This window comes from Mastomys coucha, unplaced genomic scaffold, assembly GCF_008632895.1.
Source record: "Mastomys coucha isolate ucsf_1 unplaced genomic scaffold, UCSF_Mcou_1 pScaffold14, whole genome shotgun sequence".
NCBI lineage: Eukaryota > Metazoa > Chordata > Mammalia > Rodentia > Muridae > Mastomys > Mastomys coucha.
Genome location: NW_022196896.1, coordinates 92,976,641 through 92,986,119, shown reverse-complemented (window position 1 = coordinate 92,986,119; position 9,479 = coordinate 92,976,641). Strand labels below are relative to the sequence as shown.

The 9,479-nt window shown below is 36.4% G+C and overlaps 1 protein-coding gene across 5 annotated transcripts in view; it reads left to right on the top strand.

The window, feature by feature from the left end:
* Kansl1l (KAT8 regulatory NSL complex subunit 1 like) overlaps positions 1-9,479 on the top strand; it is a 101,548-nt gene that overhangs the window by 646 nt on the left and 91,423 nt on the right. The window lies entirely within an intron of this gene.

The following is a 9,479-nucleotide window of genomic DNA, read 5'->3' as shown; positions in this document are numbered from 1 at the left end:
TTTTTTTCTTGGGCACGCCCCCCTCCACCGCACCCTACCCCCCACCTCCATTCCCCCAAGGCTAGAGCAGCCGCGCCTCTGCGGCGGGCGGGTTGGGGGGGCCTCGGTGGGGAGCTTTTCGTAAGGCTGAGCTTGGCTGGCTAGCGGCGACATTTATTTATTTATTTATTTATTTATTATTAGTTTGGGGCCGTTATGGATTTAACCTTTAAAATTGTTTGGGGTGCAAGGGATTGTTGTGGTTTATTGAAAGGTAACACGTCCCGAGTTCGTGTTGCAGCTTGTGCCCAAGAGAGGAGAGGACTAGCTTTAAAAAAAGAGAAAAGTAGCGTTTGGTAGGGGGAGGGAGAGAGGGAAGAGAGGGCAGGACGGTGTCGTGTGGTCACGAACCATGGACGGAGCTGTTGGGCTCTGCTTTGCAAGGAGCGGGCGGGCGCTGCGTGGGCGTCCTCGGTACCCCCCGCAGGAGGCGCGGTGGCGGTTCCCTGTCCTCTCTGTTCCCATCGCGGGTTCCAGGGAGATTGGAGTTGTGGGAGTCAACCTTCTGGCTTTTGATTCTCCCAACTTGGACGCAGAATCGGCTGGAGAGACTATGAAAGATTGGCCGCCAACCGCTTTTAATAGTTTAACTTTGTGTCTGTAGAAAGGTTTTATTTGAATCCTGATTGGATAGGGCAAGTTTGTTAGCAACATAACTTCCCCGAAACTGTTACTGAGCCCAACTAGCAAAACTGGCAGGATTTGAGGGTAGAAGTAGTTCTAAAAATAATTCGACAGTGGAGGGGGGAAAAAAAAGCGCAGGTGTGGAACGCAGATTGTTTAATGAAGCCGGGGGTTGATTTCTGCGGTTTCCAGAGAGCTAACTAGCTGTTTCCTTGGGCAAGTCACAGCCTTGCTGATACATCTGTTTCCTCTGGAAAACCGTTTCATAATACAGTCCCTGCCTTAAAAGAGTGTATTGAAGATCACGTGCCTTGCGTTAGTGCGCATAAATCACCACGTAATGTGGTGGTGTAACGAAAGGTCAGTTTTTAACAAAGCCAGCCTATTTTCAGAATTTTAAGAATAAGTCGTGAAATAGGATATATTTGATTTTCGCCAGATCTGTTGCACTTTTTGTTTTGTTTCTGGTCATGTCACCAGGCTGGCCTCCGGACTTGCTGTGTAGTCCACATCCCTTTAGAGCTGACATAGGAGCATGAACCGAACTACTGTGATTTTACGTTAAGTTTCTCTTCACGGTTTGAAAGATCACTGTCAAGGTCTGCTATCACTTCTTCATAGTTTTGATCTACAGAAATTGTTATTACTCCCCTTCCTCAGCCTTTCTAGGATAATTTTCTTAAATGTGAAACTTGTAATCTTGGCCAGTAATATCACTTATTTATAAGATCTTGGTAATAGTTGTCTTTTCCAGTAACAGCTGCTGCTTTTCTTACACGTTATTAAACAATTGCCTGGAAAGCTTTGTATTTCTCTATTTTTCTATCATCTCTGTGTAATTTTCCCTAAAACTGGAGATCATATGTTTTCAGTTAATTTAAAAGTAGAAATATTAAATATTATTAAAAACATTCTTTGAAAAATGATTTTAATAACTGTTTAACATTTCATCATGAGTATATTTTAAGTTTTTCTTATTGGCAAATATTTGAGATTTTTCTAATATTTTGTGTTAGTTATTGTACAAGTCTTTGGAATAAATAATATACTCCTCTTTCTTTGTTAGATTTGTAGGAGAGGAGTCACTGAGTCCAGGCCTGTTTTAAAGTTTTTATGCTCTTGTGACACCCCAATTTTGAGCATGTGGTATTAATTTATTCATAGAGGTATGAATGTGTCTCCTGCCATATCCTTCTTTATCACCCAGGATTGGCTTTATGGGGAAAACCTTTAATTTGCATTGTTTTCCCACTAGCACTCCCCCATGGACATGGATATGGTATCTAGTGCATTTCCTAACTTACTGTTATATACTGGAGAGAAAACTGCTTCATATTTACCTGCAGCATAGCAAATAGTGGATGTACAATAAAGACTTGCCGATTGGCAGCTCATATTTAAACTATTTTTTTTTTTTTAAACCGGTGAGCAGTCAGAAAATTGTCTTTTCCTTTTTTGTCTTCAGAGCAGAGTTGATAATGTAGTAACTGATTGAGCTGTGTGAGGTCTTGTGCCTTAAGACTAGGCCTCACCGATCTTAACATTTTCTATTCAGTGTTCCAGTATCTTCCCATTGTTAAGCATGGCATAACCAAAATGTTGGTCTGCTTTTTCTGCTCCCGTCCTTACTTACACTTTGGTCCCCTTTACTCGCTTACCATTCTTCCAAGGAGCCACTGTGAGCATTCCATCCTGATTGTTGTCATTTCTCCCGTAGACTCTGTGTTAGACAAGTAAGAAGGCTGTGTCTACAGTTCAGTGACTTGTTCCCGACTGTTGACAGCCTACCTGTTACTGCCTGTGGCATCCCCGCTGCCTTTCATCTGTTCTGTCATATAAACCTTACATGCAGCAAGCCACTCGTGCTGTCATGATGTCTGCCATGTCTTTCCATTTAAGTCTGTCTTTACTATGTGAGGTGTCAGGTGAAGGAGTAGCAAGTTGCTTCCTTTAGGTTTAGGACTGACTTAAGGCTGGGGTTGATGTGGTTTATCAGACAGTTAGAGCAGAGAGTGAGGCTGCTTTGTAGAGCAAATGACAGTGGGAAATTCGCAACCAGTTTATGACTACTGTGTGTCCTGTCTTCTGTTCTTAAAACCTTTACTTCACTGTAGTACTATAATAGAAAAATCATACAAAATAACTCACAAATAATTAGTTACTGTTTTATTCAGTTAGTTTAGAAAGAAGCTATATAATTTTCTAAATTTTCCCCATTTTTTCTTAAATGTTATACTAATGAACATTTCACACACACAAATTTTTTTTTCTTGCCTAGTCATGAAAGATAAAAACCAAAATATGTTAGTAAGAATGATATCATACTTTCCAGTTGATAATGTGAAATGAAAATTGAGAATAATTCAAAGTGGATTTCTTTCTTTCTTTCTTTTCTTTCTTTCTTTCTTTCTTTCTTTCTTTCTTTCTTTCTTTCTTTCTTTCTTTTAAAGACAGGGTGTTACTTTGAGACCTGGGTCAGCTTGGAAGTCACACTGTAGTCAAAGCTACCCTGTAACTTATCTTTTAGTTTTTCTTTCATGTTGGGGTTTTGCTTGGCCACAAAGGAAAATTTAAATATTAAATTTTATTTTATATTTTCAAAACCACTTATTTCTATATTGATACAAAAGTTCACCTTATTTATAACATTGAAAATTGTTTAATATTTTAAATCATTCATGAACTTTGTAATGTTTCAGGTTCTTTTTGAGCTTTGTAAGACCCAGAATTCATAGGTATGTCTTTAGTATTTTAAAAAAACAAAACTGAAAACTGTACTGAAAACTGTGTTATGGTAAATTGCCAAAATGAATGTGTGATGATACTCTTTTAAATATAAATTTCTGCATTCAAATTTATGTACATAGGAAAAACTTCATTTTTATTCTTATGAGTCATGCACTTACAGAAGAATAGTAATAATTCTGCTTCAAGTATGAGCTGTTTGATCTGTTATGTGGCCACCCAAGTGGCTTTATCTTTAATTAAATTCCTTTAGTCTTCAAAGAGAATTCCTTTTTAGGCATAGTTTTCAAAGTGGAAGAAGCTCTTGCTTATAAACATCATAGACTACAAAGTGCTGAGCTAACTATATTCAGCTCATGCCAATTATTGCATAGTTTTCTGTAGCAAACAGAGAATTCCCCTAAAAGAATACATAAAGAAATCTGGAAATAAACTATATTTTGTACTTATGGCTTTCATTAATTCCTATTTTTTAATACTTTAAAACATTTTAAAAGCTGGTGTGACTATCTGAGTGTGTGGGTTTGTCTGAGTGCAGTGTCTGTGGGAGCCAGAAGAGGGTGTTGGGTCTCCTGGAGATGGAGGTCCAGGTGACTTCGAGCTGACCTGCCTGGGTATTGGGGTTGAGTTTAGGTCCTCAGCAGGAGCAGTATGTGCTGTTAACTCCTGAGCCTTCTCTTCAGCCTAGTTCTCCTAGTTCTGTGAGATAAAAGTCCAGCCAATATGAACTCATTCTCTTTAATGTTTTTATATTGCATTTTTGCTTTTATATGAACAAGTTAGAAAAATTGAATTCTCTTATATTTTTAGCAATGTTTCCAAGTCCACCTTGGGCCAGTGAGATGGTTTGTTTGGTATGGGTGTTTGCCACTGATCTGATAGCCTGAGCTGGAGCCCTATAACGTGAGCAGTGGAGGGAGAGGACTGTACACTTCCACTAATTGTCCTCTGACCTCCATCACAGCACCCCACTCACCACACGCATAATAAATGTAAAGACAAAAAGAAGACATCTCACATTTGGTTAGTTACTTTTCCTTATCAGTATAGGTCAACTTCATGAAATACTTAAGTCATTTATGAGGAAATAAGTTTTGGTCCTTTCAAATCCTGTAGGTAGGTTTTATTGTTTTTGTTTTTGTTTTTTGTTTTGTTTTTTAAATAGGTGAATGTGTGTCTTATACTCTGTATTTAAGAGATTAGAGTTTATCAAAATTACAATTAAAGGTAAATTTAATGTTCAGGGGTAAAGCTGGAGAAAATATTTTCCAAAGATAGTATGGAATGTTTGTATGCATTCTAGAATATAGAGCATAACAAAAATCTGAAGCAATATATAAGGGGTAGGAAATAAAATTTTAATATTAATTTTTCAGGAGAAACAGTGGTTCTTATCTGGATTATCAAATTCAAGTATGAAGGTACTAGGACTAGATAGTATTTAAAGAACTAGATAGTATTTAAATAATTTTCTTTCAGGATATGTTAAGAATCATTTGAAATATGTAAGCTATTTACTAGCTTGTAAAGATTTGATTACTAAGTGTCTGAACCAACTCAATAGTAACTATCTTGACAGTTCTCTCACTATGTAAATGCAGGTTTTAAAAGATAACTGCTTTTGCTATATTTCATGATCTCCAGAGGTTAGATTACATTTAGGTATGAATGCGCTATGAATCTCAAAAGTTCAGCTTAAGCAACTAATGGAATCATCCTGGGGACAAGGCAAAACCTTGCATTTGTAATAGTACAATTTCAGAATCAGGAAGCTCAATTCTCAGTGGAAGCTCTTTGGATTACATTGTAGACTAAAAGTTTAGAATTTATGTTATAGATTAACAGTATAATCCAGCTCATTGTTTTTGATGGATTAATTTGGTTTTATAATAATGAAATTGATATACACTAAAAGAAGGAAAAAGGTGGCTGTAAAGTGTTTATTATTTAAGTTACAAGGTTTTTTTCACATCTGTAGAAAGTCTCTTGTGACTTCTGTGTTGTGAAAGAATAGATATTGGATCTGGGTTGTTTGTTGAAAGCTTATTTACTTGATGGATTGTTTATAATGGATTTATGATAAACTTTTGTAACGCTACTCATAGAACCATAAAATTTCTGTCTGCCAAGGTACTAATGAATTTTTTGTAAAAAAAATTTAAGCTGAAATAGAAGCTGAAAAATGTTTTGTGAAATGAAATAGAATTGGTTTTTGGATTATCAAGAGCTCTTTACCTAGCAGAGAATCAAGACAGTGTAGCTGATCTCTTTCAAAGACTACTTACAGGTTTTAAGCTTGTAATGTTTACTTAAAAAATGTCCTGTTAGCTTGATATCTCAGTGTGTCTTTGACAAGAGAAAGTTTATTTTTCCAAAACAGTTTTTCCCCTTCAAGGTCATTAGACTAAGCTTTTTAGCAAAGTGCTACATTATACTTGAGTATTTAGGATATACTCAAAATAAATAATCCTTGCCAATAGAAGTGGTATAGACATTTTTAGATTTACCTAGGATTAAATCTCTCCACCCCATTATGTATGTAGTTAGAAATTGATCAACATGCTTTTTAGAAAACTGTTGGAATTTGTTTTCTCTATGTTGCCATCACTGTAGGTGCTTATATATATTTGGTAAGATAAATTTGTGGATTGAAATTTTGTAGTTAGTGCTTGATTCCTGGTTATTTAAGGAACAATATGTTTTACTTTATACTATCTAGTATAGTAATCCCTCACTGCACAGACTTGAGCATTTGAAATGAGGCTCTTGCTACATTAAGACTGTGGTAAAGAAACTGGATTTTTGAAGATTTTCTACATATAAAGATTATATATAGTCTTATTAAGAAAATTGTATTAAAAAAGTCAGGTGGTGGTGATGCATGCCTTTAATCCCAGCAATAGGGAGGTAGAGGCAGGATGATCTTTGTGAGTTTGAGGCCAGCTAGGCACACTAAGCAGATTGATGCAGGAGGACTATGAATTTGAGGCTGTTCAGTGCTACATGTAAGAACCTGTCTCTAAAAGTAAGGGCTGGTGGTATAGCTCTAAGTCATAGAGAACTTTCCTAGTTCTGATGAGATTGGGTTTGATAACCTGCATCATAAACACATGCAAATGTGGTAAGAAATTTTAGTACATAGTTTTAAATATATTAGTTGTTATGAACAAAGTATTATGCAGTAACTAACAATTTCATGTAATACTTGAATACAATGTTTAATTTATTAAGGGACATAAATTATGTGAACTGATTTGACATTTGTTCTGCTGGGTTTTCTTGGAATATGGGGTTTGGTGTCTCACATAAATTGGGGATTTATTACTTCTGTGGTTTCTTTTATTGTTTCCATTATGTATGCTTTCTCTTTCTGAGCTATCCCATAATCCTCCACACTCAGATTTTTGTTCTGTTAGCTTTTTTGCTTTTTATTTTTTTCTTTAGTCTCCTTTTGTTTTTTCAATTGGGATTTTTTCTTTTGCTATGTCTTTTATATTCAGAGCTTTGTTCAGACACATTAGGTTTATTACTTAGTCCATTCAGCCTTTTTTATTTACTTGTGTAGTGTGCGTATTTGCATGCTTGTGTGCAAGCATGCGGTTGCACACAAGCTATGGAAAACATGAAGGCTGAAAGCTCGAGCAGACTGGAGCTCAGTGTGTCTTTAATGTATTTAACTATTGACAACCAGAAAACAAGACCCGGGAGACTTTTAAACCGCTTTCTAGAAAACAATATTATATTCCTGGTAACTTTCCCTGGACTTTGCTTGTCATTGCATTGTACACATTTGAATATTTGGTTGTCTTGATTGTACTGACTCCTACATTTTGTTGTCTCTTACTACTGATATTTTCATTGTCTTTGGGGCCTGTCCTCTTGTGTAGCTTTCTCCCTTTCACATAAACACAAGCTGACTCCCTAGTCTTGGTCCTGGCTCCTCTCCCTTGTTTCTACCCTCTGCCTAGGTTAAACTCCTCTCTTGGCTTTACATGCTATTTATATGCATGACTTCTCCAAGTCCTGTCTCTAATTATGACTTCTCACTTGAACTCTACACTTGTTTGTCTGACTCCACTGGGGTGGGTCATGCATACTTCAAACATACTATGCCCCAAACAGTACTTAGAAAACAAGAAGGTTCCCAAGTCTGTCCTGTTTCAGAGCTATCACCACTGACCATGCATTTGCTGAAGCCAGAGAACCAAGAGTTATATATTTTTTTCCTCTTAAGCCCAGAGAAATGTTGGTCATCAAAAGTTTTGTTGGCTCTACTTTGAAACATTTAAATTGACTTTTCCTCATTCTTATTAATACCTCCAAGCAACCAGTTTAGCGTGCATTGATTCAACAACTGTGTCTCTGGTTCCTCGGCTTTCAGTCTTTTCTATAGGACAGCCAAAGTGAGGGAGCTTGCTTGCTTCCTTCTTTCTCTGCCTCCTTCCCTTCCTTCTTCCTTCCTTCTTTTGCTCCCTCCCTCCCTCCCTCCCTCCCTCCCTTCCTTGCAAGTCAACCAAGTCAAGTTATTTCCTCACATAGATTTCTAATGACTCTGCTTTACCTTAAATATAAATTCAGTGGTCTGGCTATATCTACTACCTTGGTCTTCTTTTTTCTATTTTTTCTGCAGTCATTATGTTTTAGGCATAGTAACTTTTTTTTTTCTTCTTATAAGCATGCCAAACTTATTCTTGCCCAAAGCTTACTTTATTTATTTTTTTGAGGGGAAGGCATGCATATTAGGTGCTTCTTAACTTCTCATTGTTTGAGATCTTAGAGCAGGTAACACCAAGAAGCCTTGAGAGGCGTATCTTCAACCATACATCCAAATTTACCCAAGTGCCAGTATAAACATGCTCTAGACTTTAGTTGTGATAAACATAAAACCTTTATGTACTAGATATTTGATCTACTTGTTGTCTTAGTTACTTTTCTATTGCTGTGATAAGACACCATGACATAGGCAACTTGTAAAAGAAAAAGTTTAATTTGGGGATCATGCTTCTAGAGCCTTTGAGTCTCTGGCCTTGATGGTGCTTCATGGTGAGAGCATGACATCAGGCAGCAGACACTGGAGCAGTAGCTAAGAGCTCACAACTCAATCCACAAGCACAAGACAGAGAGATCCAGACACTTGGGATAGCATGGGCTTTTGAAACCTCAAAGATTGCTCCCAGTGACACACCTCCTCCAACAAGAACACACCTCCTAATCCTTCCCAAACAGTTCCACTAACGAGTGGCCAATTACTCAGATAGATTTAAATCAACACACTTACTTTATAGCCACTTTTCACATGAATTAGTTGTTTTTTAAAAAGTTCTTTATATTTAAAATAAATTATCTCACTCTCCCCTCCCTTCTCTCTTTAACATGTTCCTTTGTAAACTTTGCAAGGGTAGAAATCTTTCTAGTATTTAGGATAGTATCAGACATGTTTATGAAAGTTTTAAATGAATAATTGATTTTTAGGATGAATATATATTAAATGGAGATATTCAAGCTTCTACTCAAGGCAAACAATTATGACTTAGTGACTGTTTTCTTGTTTTTTCCCTTTTAAATCCCAAATTGCTATGCCCATAATTTGTGCATTTTAATTTCATTTTTTAAATGATAGTTTTCTAGCTGTCTTTCATAAGCATCCAATATGAAAAAGGTGTGTGGTGTAGTTGATTGTTATATTCTCAATGAGAAGCAGCTGGCTATATTTGTAATTAAAGTGTCTTACTGCCTTTCTAAGGTAGACTTCCAAAGCACAGGATACACACTTAAGTTCTATGAAATAATTGTGATTGTCTTGAACTAAAGAGTAAACTTGAGGTAAATATACAGAGTTGTTCATTATTGTGTGCTTTTAGAATTACAAGGTTTTGTATATTTTGCCTTTATCCAGTTATCTACTTTGTATGTTAATGAACTATATTCAACTAAGAATAAGTTAATTAAAATTTGTTATAATGGTTCGAACCATCATTCAGAGTTAAGATGAATGACTTAAAACTTAATGATTAAGACTACTGTTTTGGGGGCTAGAGAGAAGGCTCAGCAGTTAAGAGCACTGACTGCTC